Source organism: Enhydra lutris, unplaced genomic scaffold (genome assembly GCF_002288905.1).
Source record: "Enhydra lutris kenyoni isolate GAN:26980312 unplaced genomic scaffold, ASM228890v2 scaffoldscaffold75, whole genome shotgun sequence".
Taxonomy (NCBI): Eukaryota; Metazoa; Chordata; class Mammalia; order Carnivora; family Mustelidae; genus Enhydra; species Enhydra lutris.
Window position 1 is genome coordinate 1,477,117 of NW_019154159.1, and position 15,856 is coordinate 1,492,972.

The window sequence follows — 15,856 nt, forward strand, 5'->3', positions numbered from 1 at the left end:
AGCCTCTTCCTGCATCTCTGTCACCTGTCAGCTACGTGCAGCTCCCTCCCTCCCTCCGTTTTGAACCTTCAGAATGGTTTCTCTTTTCCCAGTTGGACCCTAACCCTCACCCTCACCCTCCTCACGCTCCCGTGTGGCCCTTGCATTGGAACACTTTGCCTGCCTGAGTCTTTGTTAAGGCAGAGGGTGAGCTGCAGGGATGGAAGGACCCCAGAAGACAGTGAGGGAGTTAAAGAACACTCGCGTTTCTCATCTCTCAGGTAATGGTGCACCAGGGTCAGGCAGACTCTGCTCCACAAAGTCATCCAGGGACCCCGGTGAGCCGGTGGCCCTGCCAGTCTCATCATCCAGCTTGCCAGGTGCTCTGGGCAGCCCCTCTCCCATCCCTCGGGAGGAGTGGGGGAAAGTCCAGGCCGAGGCAATTTCTTTTAGACAGCTGTTAGGAAAGTTCCACATGTAAATCTTCACAGTCCACTTTTTTTTTTTTAAGATTTTATTTATTTATCTCACAGACAGAGATCACAATTAGGCAGAGAGGCAGGCAGAGAGAGAGGAAGGGAAGCAGGCTCCCTGCTGAGCAGAGAGCCCTATGCGGGGCTCGATCCCAGGACCCTGAGATCATGACCTGAGCCGAAGGCAGAAGCTTTAACCCACTGAGCCACCCCGGCGCCCCTTCTTCACATTCCATTAGCAAAACTCAGTCCTGGGGTGACCCCCAGCTGCAAAGGAGGCGGGAGTCGGTCACTTCTAGCTGGGCAGCCGTGTGCTCTGGAAAAAGGGAGACAAGGTCTCCGGTTAACCAGTTAGTGCCTCCATAGTGCCCCCTACTGTCCTTGAGCTCCTGGAGCGGTCGCTGCCACGTGGTCCCATTACTGGGTCCTGCCGGGTTAGCACAGCCCCTGGTGCACAGTGTTTGATAAAGGCTTTGTGGGAGAAGGGAGAGCCCAGCGCTCCTGGGGACCCATCTCCCAGCCCTGCCTGGGCTTTGCAGCAATTCCAGGATGCCTCGGGGCAGCTGGTGGTCCGGCCCTCGGTCGGTGGTCGCGCCTCAGCCTCACGTTGGGTGGGGGGGCGCCGTCTTGGCCTTGGTCTGGTTTATCGTCCCCTCTTTCCCAGGTAGGCGTGTCTTCCTGCCGAGGGGCGGGGATGCTCACAGCGCCTCGCGCTATTCGTCGCGCGCGGCTCCCAGGCCGGTGTCACATCTCAGGGGCTTCCCTGAGGAGAGGAGGGAAGTGACAGACAGCATGGCCCGCTTCTCAGTGCCCAGAGAAAGAACCCAGAACTGAGAGCAGCCACTCCCTTTAGCCGCAGGAAGGTGCGAAGCGACCCGAATGCCACGACAGCTGACGGAGCGGTGGCCCCTCCACGCGGTGGGCTGTTGCGCGGCCCTCGAAAAGTCGTCTTCTTAAGGAACCCCTGATGATCTGCGGCTTGAACGATGCGGCAAGAAACCGATTCACAGATGACGTCGGGGAGGGGGCACCCGGGAGGCTCAGCTGGTTGAGTGCTGAGCTCCCGACTCGGGGTCTCACGGTCGCGAGATGGAGCTCAGCGCTCGGCAGGGAGCCTGCTTGAGATTTCTCTCTCCTTCTCCCTCTGCCCCTCACCCCCCAAATAAAATAAATAAATCTTAAAAAAAGAAGAAGACGACGAAAAGAAAGGATCGGTGGCAGGGGTGCTCCTGGGTGGTTCAGTCAGTTAAGCATCTGACTCTTAATCTTGGCTCAGGTCTCGATCTTGGGTCATGAGTTCAAGGCCCCCTTTGGGCTCCACACTGGGCGTGGAGCCTACTTTAAAAAAAAAAAAAAGACAGAAAAAAAATGACCTGTGTGTATTTTTGTGGAGACAAAGTGAGCGCTGACAGATCTCCCCCGTGTTTCAAAGTGGCCGGTGTCGAGGGCTGCCCCCTCCCAGACCCTCTCACCACTCACGGGGGAGGCTTCAGACTCCAGCCCCCACAGGCCTGGGTCCAGCGAGTCACAGGGCAGCCCAGAGAGAGCCAGGGAGTGAAAGCCCAGCCCCTCGCCACTCCCTGGGGACAACTCTGAGGGCTCCCCCCCTGTCCTGGGCTACAACCTGCTCAGTCACACAGCCCCCCACCCTGTGCCATCTTCCTTCCCTTCCCGTCTCACCTCTCGCTGCTCCCTGGTTTCACTCCCCACATAAACTCCACACATTCTTGTCACAGTGCCTGCTGCTGGGGGACCTCAAGCTGAGACAGGGCTGTACCTACTAAGCTAATGCTCATTTCTTTTCCTTGTGTGAATTCCTTGGGGTCTACATTGGTTCATCTGATGTGTCCACTTGGCTGGGCTGCTGTGCCCAGGCATTTGGTTAAACATCTTTCTAGATAGTTCTGTGAAGGTTTTTTTTTTTTCTTTAAAGATTTTATTTATTTATTTGAGAGAGAGAGAGAGAGCATGAGAAGGGAGAAGGTCAGAGGGAGAAGCAAACTCCCCATGGAGCTGGGAGCCCAATGTGGGGCTCGATCCCGGGACCACAGGATCATGACCCGAGCCGAAGGCAGACGCTTAACCAACTAAGCCACCCAGGCAACCTTTTTTTAAAAAAAAAAAAAATTTATTTTTAGTTAATCTTTACACCCAGCGTGGGTCTCAAACTCACAATCAAGAGTCACCCATTCTACCAACTGAGCCAGCCAGGTGCCCCAGATGAAGGTATTTTTGGATCAGACATTTATTTATTTATTTATTTATTTAATTTTTTAAGAAGATTTTATTTATTTATTTGACAGAGAGAGACAGTGAGAGAGGGAACACAAGCAGGGGGAGTGAGAGAGGGAGAAGCAGACTTCCCGCTGAGCAGGGAGCCCAATGTGGGGCTCAATCCCAGGACCCCGGAATCATGACCTTAGCTGAAGGCAGATACTTAACCGGCTAAGCCACCCAGGTGCCTCTCAGATTGACATTTAAACTGGTGGATTTTTGAGGAGATTACCTTCCGTAATGTGGGTGGACCACATCTAATCAGCTGAAGGCCTGGAATAGAACAGAGATTACCTCCCAGAACAAGAGGGAATTCTGCCAGCAGACTATCTTTGGACTCAGACTGCATCTCCTTCCTGAGTCTCCAGTCAGCCACCTTACCCCATCAGATTTTGGATGTCCATCTACATACAATGATATACATACAATGTTTATATTATATATAATGTTGGTTCTATTTCTCTGGAAAACTCTGACTGGTACAGGATCTGAAATTAGGAGAAAAGTGTCTCTCTCTCTTTTTTTTTAGAGAGAGAGAGTGAGCCGTAGTGGGGGAGGGCACAGGCAGAGGGAAAGGGACAAAAAATCTTAAGCAGGCTCCATACCGAGCATGGAGCCCAACATGGGGCTCGATCTCAGAACCCTGAGGTCATGACCTGAGCTGAAGAGTCCGATGCTTAACTGACTGAGCCACCCAGGCGCCCCCTCTGCTCATTTTGTAAGGAAGGTCTTCTGAAGTTTGAAGTGAGGCTTCTTCCCTTGACCAGGTTCAGTCTTTCTGTTTCTCTGTAAGAGCCCTGTGATCCTTGAGGCACCAGAGCCACAGATGTGTTCCCGCAAGAACGAAACAGCTCTGCTCACCACAAGGTGACATTTTCCATATTCAACCTAATTTCAGTCCTCAAGTGTAAAACAACGACCGTGCTGTTAACGCACTGCCGATTCAGCACGAACAGTAGAAACAGGATCTCCTCTGTTCTAAAAACGTGAAGACGAGGCGGGTGCTGGACAGGTTCAGGTCGGGCGGGAAGAAGTGTCCAAGAAGGGTCCGAGTAAGACGTAAGGGAGGGGTGTTCAGGATTGCTCAGCCTCGTCCCGCGATGGATGAATGATTTGGAAGACAAGGTCATCTTTGGAACAAAAGAGAACAGTTCAGGCAATGATTCAGGAATTTTGCCTCCACGATGCACCACTCCAACTTGAACTTTGGAAAAATATGAAGCCGCTCTCTGTTTTCTTTCTCCGAACAGGCCTCAGCAAGCTGAGACGGAATGATCTTTGTTTCTAAAAATAATACCAACTTGGATCTCGGAGCTGATTCTCTCTATAGGACACCAGAAACCATGCTGGGGGCAAGAGCGAAATACTGAGCAGACAGAGCCAAGCACGCAGGGAGTGACCCTTCCCAACTTCAGCAAGGACAGTGGTAGGGAGCAGCTGCGGGGATGGCCGCTGGAAAACCTGAAATGGAATCACCGTGAAGAGTCCTCAGTAGGACCGAACCCACCTCTCGCGGGGTTTTCAGTAACTCTTGCTGGAGGCCTTTGGAGGCACGACAAGGTCTCACAAATATCCATATGTCGTTGAAGACTTCGGTTCAAGGAGATACCCTCTGGTGCTTTCTAGTGCCTTCTAGAGCTTCTGAGGAAGCTCCTTCCAAACAAGAGATGATTCCTTGCCCATATCACCACATTTCTAGCAGCACTGGCAAGAGGGGATGAAAGAGAAAGACATGGAAGGAGGAAAAAAGCCAGAGGCGGAAGAGCCTGAGAAGGTAGGAGATGATCATTAAGGGCACAGGTTATAACAAGTCATGAACCAAATAATTGAGAAAGTCACGAGGTGCCTGACTCAAGTGTGCCACATTTCAGGTCCGAGAAGGTCTAGGCTCTTTAACAGCGAAAACCCCCAAACAGTACAAACACCCAGCGATAGCTACGGTCCATTCCCAAACTGGGACATTATGGGGAGTGGAGTCTCTTGTGGCCCCAGGGACTGTCCCAGAGGCGGCAGGTCACATAGAATGGGTGTGGTCTTGGGACCCAGATTCTGGGAGCCAACTCTTATCAGCTGTACGACCTTGAGCAAATAATTATGTCTTCCTTTGCCTCCTTTTTTCTCCTATATGGCCGCGGTAGTAGTAATTCCTACTAGAAGGGTTTGCGATGGGTAAGCTTGTTAATACATATCAGGCAGTTAGAACAGAGTCTGGCACATACGAACTATTACGTGAAGGGAGGTGGGAAATGTTTATATGTATTTATTCGTCAGGAGGCCATCGGGAAAAGGAACCACATTCGTCACATTATTTTTATTTATTTATTTTTAAAGATTTTATTTATTTTTTTGAGAGAGCAAGAGCAAGAGAGCACAAACAGGGGGAGTTGGCAGAGGCAGAGGGAGAAGCAGACGCCCCCCTGAGCAGGGAGCCCGATGCAGGACTCGATCCTAGGACCCTGAGATCATCGCCTCAGCCAAAGGCATTGAGCCACCCAGGCGCCCCCCACATCCATTGCTTTAGATTTATTTATTTATTTATTGAGACGTGGGGAGGGGCAGAGGGAGAGAGAGAAGACTTCAATGCAGACTTCCTCTGAGCACAGAGCCTGACTTGGGTTTTGATCTCATGACCCTGAGATGGAGACCTGAGCCAAAATTGAGTCAGACACTTAACCCACTGAGCTCCCCCCAGGTGCCCCAACATTCGTTACTTTAACAAAAAACTGAGTACAGAGAATCGGTGAAATGCATATCACACGACAAAAATAGGAGAAAACAGACCCTGAGGGGGTGAAGGGAGAGAGAGGAAAGCCAGGAAACTGGCCTCAGCCTGGTGACGGTGGATTGGCTGGTTGGGGGGTGGGGGCACTGCCTGAAGCCAGAGGAGTGGGACCTTTAGCAGATGGTTTGAAGATAGGCCAAGGTCGGGGGCAGCGCCTGGGTGGCTCAGTCAGTGAAGCATCTGCCTCGGGCTCAGGTTGTCATCTCCAGGTCCTGGGATCAAGTCCCTCATGGGGCTCCCTGCTCAGCGGGGAGTCTGCTTCTCCCTCTCCCTCTGCCACGCCCCACCCCTGCTTTGTGCGCGCATGCGCGCTCTCTTCTCTCAAATAAATACAATCTTAAAAAAAAAAAAAGGCCAAGGGGTGCCTGGCTGGCTCAGTCAGTAGAGCCTGTGTCTCTTGATCTCAGGATTCTGAGTTTGAGCCCTACGTTGGGTGTAGGGATTATTTAAAAGAAAGAAACTCTTTAAAACTAAAATAAAAAATAGAGGTAGGGCTGAATGAAAGTGTGGCCATAGGAGGGAGGAGACAGGACAGATGGGAGAAACGGTGTAGTCTAGCCCCAGCCCTGAGAGTGGGGGCTGAGGTCAGCGGAGGAAGCAGAATGTTCTAGGCCAGGGAGAGATGGTGGCAGGGGTCCAGTTCTCAGATCCCAAGGTCCTCCCTGTTCTCAGAAAGAGTGGGAGCCGAGAAGATTGGAATTAGAGAGCAGAGTTGTCCCAGATAAGAGGGGAGCCTCTCCTGCCCACAGGACGGCATCAGAACTGGGAGGGCTTTGCAGGAGGAAGACAGGTGTTTTGGGAGGCTGTGTGGGGAGCTGGTGGAATGAGGACACTGTGCCTGTCGGGGCAGGAGTCAGGGCTCTCCGGTCCATGAGAGGGCAGCTCTGGGGTCTGATGCACCTGCAGTCCGTCGGGGTTCTGCTGGATCACCTGGGGCATTCCCTGTGTTTCTTCATCCATAAAACAGTGACCATGACAGCACCTGCTCAGGGTTATGAGGGGGTGCGCGCGTGACAAGCTGGAGGGAGGTGCCCAGTGAGGTCTTTCCTGTCTTCCAAGAATGACTTACCAGACCCCACTACCAAGAATAAAATGCATCTTTTTTTTTAAGATTTTATTTATTTATTTGACCGACAGAGGTCACAAGTAGGCAGAGAGGCAGGCAGAGAGAGAGGGAGAAGCAGGCTCCCCGCTGAGCAGAGATCCCGATGCGGGGCTCGATCCCAGGACCCTGGGATCATGACCTGAGCCGAAGGCAGAGGCTTTAATCCACTGAGCCACCCAGGCGCCCCATATCCCACATTTTAAGTTCAGAGGACTACCAGCTGATGGGCTGGCAGGAAGGTGCCACTCACCACTGACGCTGCAAAGCCTTCGTGTAATCAAGAACTTGGCTGGCCTTTGTCCCCGGGGCCTGAGAGGTCACCTCTAAATCCTTGGAATTTCCCAAGTGACAGGAATGTCTGCTATTCATGGTGGGCTCCCCCAGCCCTCCCCCGCCAGATCACTGATGATAAACCGCGTGATTTGAGCTCGATCTGCAGGGAACAGAGCGGGCTGGAGATTGCATTCAACTGGTGGCCGGTGATTTAATCAAGGAGCCTACACAGTGAAACCCCAATAAAACTCTTAGATCCCAAAGCTCGGGTGAGCCTTGCTGGGTGCCAACGCTCTGCGTATTGTCACATAGGGATGGGCAAGAACGTGCAACTCAGGGGAGCCCTTTGGGAAAAAGTGTCTCGTGGGCAGGCCTGTGGGGCCCCTGCTTGTCCACATCACATCTACAAGGCACTAGCTCTGAACCAGGTCGTTTGACCCCCGAGGGACATTTGGCAATGCCTGTAGACATTTTGGGTTACAAAGCTGGGGAAGAGCTACAGGCATCCAGTGGCCAGATGCCAGGGATATTGCTAAATTATGCCCAGGCCAGGCCCCCAGGACAAAGAATGATCCAGCACCCCAAATGTTAATAACGCTGAGGACGGGGAACTCCGCTCTAGAGACTGAGCTAGATCAGCAGGGTGTGAGTGTCCCCAGAGCCTGGGACAACCACATCACGGCCACCGGCCACGCACCACAGGGAACATATCTGGTTTCCTTCTCTCTTCTTAGCCTCAACCTCCTAGAAGCAAGCACAGAAGAGGGGGACACAGAGATAGCAGAGACATATGTGTCCCTGCTTCTTCCCACTGGGGCCTCAGGCCTGGCCTGGGGAGGGGAAGGATGGGGAGCAATCTGAGAATACTTTGACTTTTTAAAAGAACAAGTGTTAAACACTAGAGGGAGTCTGCCGTTAGCATCCAAAGATAGCGGGAAGGCAGACTGAGGTGCCTTAACTGGGAGCTTTCTGCCTGGTGAGAACGGGGATTTTGACACAACACAGCTGGTGGCAGCTATTAGAAAAAAATAAAACCTTTTGCTCATGTGCAGGTCAACAAGACGAGTTTCCTTAGTGAAAGTTAGCACACACTGCCTGGCACAGATTCCGAGCTGAATAAAAGCGAACCACTTGTATTAAGAGGAAAGTGGAAAGTCGGCAGCCCCCAGCAGAGAGAGCGGGTGAAGGATAAGTGGTTGTCATGCAGAGACCGCTGGTTTCAGCTCAAGCACAAAGATCAAGGAAGCCGGGGCCTTGATTAACAAGGCACCCGAGTTCCTGAAAACATTCTGGAAAGAGTCTGTTCCTTTTTTTTTTTTTTTAAAGATTTTTATTTTTAAGTAATCTCAACACCCAATTTGGGGCTCGAATTTATAATCCCCGAGATCAAGAGTCCCGTGCTCCACTGACTGAGCTGGATTGGGGGGGGTGGAAGGAGTCCACTTTTAAGCCACAAACCAGTTTCCTTAAGGGCAAAGCAGTTCTCTAAAGTCGCACCAACTCTGGGGCAACTGGGTGGCTCAGTCGGTTGAGCATCTGCCTTGGGCTCAGGTCATGATTCCCAGGGTCCTGGGATCAAGCCCCACGTTGGGGCTCCCTGCTCAGCGGGGAGTCTGCTCCTCCCTCTGCCTCTGCCCACCCCTACTTGTGCTCCCCTCCCTCTGTCTCTCAAATAAATAAATAAAATCTTAAAATAAAGTTGCACCAATTTTTAGTTCCTGAGGTAAGTAACCAAGACTCTCCAAGATGGCCGCCCTCAATTCCTTCTCTATCTAGAAGCTGATGCAGCTCCTCACGCCATGGGGTGGGGGCCCTGATCCCCTCCCCTGGAATCTGAGCAGGACTCAGTGATTTGCTTGAGCCCTAGCATGTGGCACAGGTGAGGTTCTGGGACTTCCAAGGCTGGGGCACGGGAAGCCCCCCCAGCTTCTGCCTGGGTCTCCCGGAATGTTTGCTCCTCAGACACTCCCCCTTGTAACCCAGTGGCCGTGTCACACGGAGAGACCACAGGGAGCTGCTCTGGCCCACAGCTCCAGCTGGACTCTTCCCTGAGCGCCAGCCACAGCTGTCGCCACACGGGAGGGCCATCTTAGACAGTGAGCCCCACTGCTGCTGTAAGCACAGGAGTCCCCAAGTGCGAATCACCCATCTGAGCCTTGTCAACCCACAGTGAACCCAGTAAGTCACTGCTTCAAGCCACCATGATTTTGGGCGATGTATTACTCAGACACAGATAAGTGGAACACTTCCCTACGGAATCAGTGCTTTCAGACACATATGCTCTTTTCTTGGATGAAAAATTAATCATCTTTCCAGTGATTGCCCGGGAAGGTTCACACAAGTGGGCTCTCAGGGCTGGTGCAAAGACAGAAGACAGACACCAACACACGCTTCCCAGCTCATAAGCCGGTTCACCTTTGATGGGACAGCATTTCAGCACCTCCCTTCCCTTCCCCACCTGACAGTGTCTTCCTCCTTTCCATTCCTCCATAGATTTCAAACTGCTGTTCCAAAACAGTCACTACAGAAACATGGTCAGGTTGTTCGAGATCTGACTGTGCGGCCAGGTGCAGGGAGCCGGGAAATTCAAGGCTGGCATCCGAGGCTTAGCCACAGGGTGAAGTCTTTAAGTCCTCCTAATGGAAAGGCAACTTTATCGCTCACGGACACACAAGGGAGAATAGAATCCCCTGGTAATTAAATACCAGTTAGACATTAAGAAAAAGCGTTTGTAAAATTGTATCACCATTCAACAGGGAAATAATTTTAATTGAGCTTTTTAATTCACGAGCGCTCCTGCTGACACCACCTGGTGAGGGCGACTGTAATAGCTCCAGAGAACCCTGTCCTTTTCTTTTTTTTAAGATTTTATTTATATATTTGACAGAGAGACAGCGAGAGAGGGACCACAAGCAGGGAGTGGGAGAGGGAGAAGCAGGCTTTCCTGCTGAGCAGGGAGGCTGGGCTCCATCCCAGGACCTTGGGATCATGACTTGAGTCAAAGGCAGAGGCTTAACGACTGAGCCACCCAGGCACCGCCCCCTCCCCTTCCCCCTCCCTCCACTGTCCCATCCCTTGGGCAGCCAGCTTCCTCACCATCCCACATTCCCACGCCAGTGTCTGGGAGGATGTGGGGAGAGACTGTGATAGTACGCGTCATTTCTGCACTCCGCCTGATTCATCCCCAAACATGAAGTCGTCACTGGGACTGTGACAGTTGAGGATGCCCTTCAAGAATTTTTCTGTGGCATTTGCAGACGTTTGTGAGTTCTTCGAGCTTGCCCACCTGCCTGGAAAACAGGCTACAGATCTCCCTTTCATGCTAAGTCAGCGGTTCCCAAATTTCTCTGCACTTTAGGAGATCCCCCGGGGGGTTCCAATGTGTGCCTCATTGGAGAGCCTGGGTGCTGGTGACCCAGGAAATTAGCTCGGGCCATCAGCAGACCTGAGGGCTATTGTCTCTTGCCTCCTCTCTGCTTTCCATTAGGAATATCCCAAGACCAAACCCAGTTAGAAACCTCTAAGCACTTAGGTCTGTGCCAGCTGGTAGAGCCTTCACGGAGTAATAAAAATTCTGGATTTAAGATTCTTCCTTCTCTAGGGGCACCTGGCTGGCTCAGTCAGTAGAGCATGCGACCCTTGACCTTGGGGTCATGAATGCAAGCACCGAGTTGGGTGTGGAGCCTACTTAAAAAATTTTCCCCCTGGGGCGCCTGGGTGGCTCAGTGGGTTAAGCCGCTGCCTTCGGCTCAGGTCATGATCTCAGGGTCCTGGGATCGAGTCCCGCATCGGGCTCTCTGCTCAGCGGGGAGCCTGCTTCCCTCTCTCTCTCTCTGCCTGCCTCTCTGTCTACTTGTGATCTCTGTCTGTCAAATAAATAAATAAAATCTTTAAAAAAAAATTTTCCCCCTGTTGTCCAACGTATTTTTACTTTGGTTAAATTTTAAGTATTTTTTTTTCCAAATATAAAAATATATCGTGGACGTGGTTATCCCTGGGGGGTTGGGGAGCAGGGCTGGAAGGGGGCACGAGGAGTTTCTGGGATGTATTTGTTTTTACCATTATGGATGCATTGGCTCATAAATTCAGTGTTTATGATCTGTGTGCTTTTCTGAAGGTATTTATACTTCATTAAGGGACCCAGCACACTCACTGCAGACCTGTTGGGAGAAACACAGAGAAGTAAAAAGGATATAGGAGTGTGGGACCGCCAGAGATCGGCACTGAGGGCCTTTTTGCTGGTGACACTGCTTTTTACATGAGGCAAAATCCGTCCCACTAATACCACCTCGATGCTGACTGTACCCTTCATCCTTGTAAGAAGCGGGAAGCTGTCCCTGGGAGTTACATGAGGCTTAAGGACCGGGCTTCAGTAACTCCATGCCCAGGGGGACTGGTTGGAGAAGACAGCGGGGTTGCCATACTTTCTCGCCAGCCAAGACTCTCTCTGATCTGATCAGGCTCACCTGAGTTCTCCTTTTGCTCAAGCCTCCCACCCTGGGCTCCCTGTGCCTCCCCTCACGGTTCCAGCAAGATTCCTGCTAGGTCGGTTTCACTAGAATAACCCACCCTCCATGTCTGATCACCTTCCATGTCTGCTGGGGTCCCTCGCCCTCCTCCACCCCCCGGGGTGGTGTCTGATCACTCTGGCTCCCCCGCCAGCTCCTTGGCTACGAATCCCCACTTTTCCTTTATTTGGAGTTGACTGTTGATCTCATGGTCATGAATTCGAGCCCTGCATTGGGTGTGAACCCCACTTAAACGAAGGTTCAGATTTGCCCATTCTAGATATTTCAAATAAATGAAATCACACGATAGATGGCCTTTGCACCTGGCTTTTTTCATGTCATATTCTTTTTTAAAAAGATTTGATTTATGTATTTATTATTTGAGAGAGAGAGAGAGCCTGCATGTGAGCACAAGTGGGGGGGAGGAGCTGAGGGGGTGGCAGAGGGACAAGCAGACTCCATGCTGAGTACAGACCCCCATGCGGGACTCGATCTCAGGACCCTGGGATCATGACATTATGACTTGAGCTGAAACCAAGAGCCCGATACTTAACCGCCTGAGCCACCCAGGTGCCCTAAGGAACCTCATTTTTTTTTTTTTTAGAAGGAAGCAAGGGCAGGAACCTCATTTTAAAAAATACTTTTCTCGGGGCGCCTGGGTGGCTCAGTGGGTTAAAGCCTCTGCCTTTGGCTCAGGCCATGATCCCAGGGTGCTAGGATCGAGCCCCACGTTGGGCTCTCTGCTCAGCAGGGAGCCTGCTTCCTCCTCTCTCTCTCTCTGCCTGCCTCTCTGCCTGCTTGTGATCTCTGTCTGTCAAATAAATAAATAAAATCTTTTAAAAAAATAAATAAATAAAATAAAAGATACTTTTCTCAAGGGCCGGTGGGTAATCCTAGCTTTATTTTCCATCTCTGTTAGGTCCATTTTTTTCATGGTTGACGGGCAGGTCTTTATTGAGCCCCTCCAACACTCGGGTCTTGGTCTAGAATTAAAAGTAGCCCCTGCCCCCACCACTGCCCTTCACTCAGGGTCTCTGGCGTTTCTGAAAGGCCCGAGACTGACTGCAGGGACATGGCCCTCGGTGTCCTGGGCTTTGCTGTGGATCCCCGCTCCCACTCGGTCTTGCCCGAGCCCGTATGGCTCCCGCGACGCTGAAGGGGGCACATCGGAGGAAGAGATCTACCCAGGACACAACCGCCTCTCCCCTTGTGAATTTCACTCGTGCCTGCCAAGAGCCGGAGGAGGCCGACCCACCCCCGGCTAACCTCACTCTGCAGCTATCGAGTTCTCCCTCCTTAAGTGCTCAGTGTTCTCAGTCTGAGAACTGAGTAGTCCCAGATCTGTGTCCATGACACCTGGAACTCAGCCCAAAATGATAGGATCTTTGTGCTTCTTTGCAAATGCCAAGTTCCGATGCTCTGGATTCTCCCAGGCCATCTGAGTTAGGAAGACTGATGCACCATTTTGACTCCGCGTCGAGACCATCTGTCCCTCGCTCCCTCGCTGCCGGGCCTGGCCAGGAGGAGGTGGAGTGTCGGGCCGTGCCCTTCCGGGCTCTCGGCATCAGCACAGCAGCCACCTGGCACCCAGGTGCGGCTCCTCCTCCGGGCCATCCTGCTGCATCCGCCGGGCGCCTACGGTCGGGAGAGGTCAGCCCGCAAGCCCTTCTTGAGGACTTCCGTGCACAGACCCGTGATGACTGCAGTTCGGGGAAGGAGACAAGAAGACAAAAGAAAAGAGGTGTCCTGCAGCCTCTTACAAGCTCCCCACAGCTCAGAGGCACTCGCCCGGCCCAGCCCGGCCCGGCCCTTTTTTTGGTTGGCTTCCAGTAAACAATGTTACTTAATTAATTAGTCTGTGAGTTTTGACAGGTGATCACTTGGTTCCCCATTCCATTTCGAAAGTGAGTTCTGGCGAAGGCTGCTGGGATGATCTGAGGAAGCCTTGAAGGAGAAATGACATCTTAACTCATTTTCAAGATGCTGGTCATGTGGCCGTGGCCAGGACCTCAAGGTGGTGAGCAGAGACAACCAGGAACTCTGCTTTGGTTATGGGCTCTCCTGTCGGATGCGCGAATCACTCCCCTTGATGCCTGGAGACTTAGGGGCACACGTGCGCAATTAGGTTACAGTGTCCCTGTCCCCTCGCCCCCAGCTCCCCTCCTCCACCCCAGCTGTCCGTTGCTTAGATAACCAGGGCTGTGTCTGGTAAAAAATCGAAGGGTTTGACCTTCAACAGGCAAGCCTCCAGTAAAGGGGAATTTCTATTTTTAGGATGCGGATAATGAGCAGCAGGGGTGAGCAAGGCCCCCTCCAGCACCCGCGTCTTTGTGCAGCTGGACGAAGTAGGGCATCTGTGCCCTTCTTTTGCCCCCTAAGCTACTCCCCCACCCTCCCACCCAACACAAAGGGCATCCATCTAGGGAGGAGGAAGGCAGAGCGGCTTCAGGGTTTGGATGAAAGAGGACAGGGACGCATCCCCCAGGTGGCCACCAGGGGTCAGTGGGACGCCTCCGGTGGCCGTTCCCAGAGGCCGCGTGTGCTTTCTCTAGGGTCTGGGTAAGAAGGCACTTCACCTTCCCCTGGCAGATGAGGTCCACCCCCAGGTAGGAGGAACAGCCCCGGACCCCCAGCGCAAACGAGATGTCCAGCTTGGGAGTGTGTCCAGCCCACTGCCTGTTTGCTTTGGGAACAACCCAAGGACACATCTCGCTGGTTGAGAGACGTGAAAGTGGAAAACATTGCACAACAAAAAGCCCCCGGAAAACTGTGGACACACCCATCCCCTTGGCCTGGAAGCTGCCTGCTCCGCATGCCTGCTCCCCCACGGCCGAAGTGCCAGGGCCCTCATCCTGACTCCCATAAGTTTTCCTTTGGGCGACTTGCCTAAGGTGGTTCAACATGGTTCCTCTTCCCTCGGATGCCCCCGATCTCTAAACCAGGACAAATGAGCAAGGGGGCATAGCTGGGTGGGGTGGAGGGCTGGCTGCAGCCTCAGAAAGGGACACTCTCTCCCCTTGCAAGCATCCAGGATGTGGGGTTGGGCACTGGACATCGGGCCAGAGGCTGCTTTAGGCCCAGACCGGAGCTGATATCAGCGACAGCCTGTGGAATGTTCCTAGCCACGATTTTCTGTGCGGCTGGCTGGTCTGGGGCAGCTTCGCCACAGAGGACCGACTGCCAGATCACATGATGCGAGCTGAGAGGGCCACACATTTCCTTTGGGCACCCAGGGGGCCCGCGCCCTGGGGCAAACCCTTCCTGCAAAGCCGAGTGGGGAATTCTGCCAGGCCCAAAGAGGATGGGCTGGTCCGCTTCCCAACCCTTCCTCAGGTGAAAAGTTGGGGTTTTGGAATCCTGGATTACTATGTTTAGCCAAGATGCCAATTTCTCTCTCTTGGGTAATTTTCAAAATTGGAAACCAGGTTTGTTGTTGTTGTTGTTTTTTTTGTAGGGACCTCTACCCACAAAGTCGACAGAATCACGTGTTGATGCCAGCAAAAATATTTTCACCTCCACATGACAGGTGCTAATTTGGGGGAAAGCAAGCTCCTGGTTTGCGTTCACTTGGCCTTTTGCCACTCGGGAGGTGGGGAAGGTCAGAAAGTTCTGTGGCCCAGGTGCCTGGGTGGATGGAGGCCCTGCTCAGCGGGGAGACTGCTTCTCCCTCTCCCTCTGCCCTGCCCCCAGTTGTATGCTCTCTGTCTCAAATAAATAAAATCTTAAATAAAATAAAGTTCTGTAGCCAAGAAAGGACACAGTTTCCAGCCTTCATCTCCCCATCAGTGGAGGGCAGAGTAACAGCCCCTCAAATGTCCAGGTCATAATCCCTGGCCCCAGTGAATAGGTGACCTTATATGGCAAAGGGGACTTTGAGGAGGTTTAGGAAGCCCTACATTAAAGCTCTAGAAGGGTGAGATTATCCTGGATTATCTGGGTGGGGCCGGTGCGATCAAGGGTTCCTAAGAGGAAGAGAGAGATAAGAAAATCAGAGAGACAAAGGCGGAAGTAAAAGTCAGATCCGAAGTCCCGTGCTGCTGGCTTTGGAGCGAAGGAAGGGCCCTGAGCCAAAGAACCCAGGTGGTCTCCAGAGGCTGAGCAGGTGAGGCAGTGCAGCCCCACTGGTCCATCTGAAACTTGTGACCTCTGGAGCAGTAAGATAATAACTCTGGGCATCAATGGGAACCTAATACCCTAAAACAACTCAGTTTTGTTCTTCCAAGAGCTGGGGAACAAACCCATCTTCTCAGAGAGCCAAAGACACCATAAGTCAAGGTGCAAGGCGAGATCTGAAAGTCGAGGGAGCAGTGTGCAAGCCTGGGCGTGCAAGGAAGTGTGGCAGCGGATGCAGACATAAACAGCTCCCCCCAACAGACTGCACCCTGACAACGCAGGGAGGAGGGTAGGTGCGCCTTCTAGACACCCCTCTCCTCCAACACCTGCATGAGCATGTCCCCTTTTT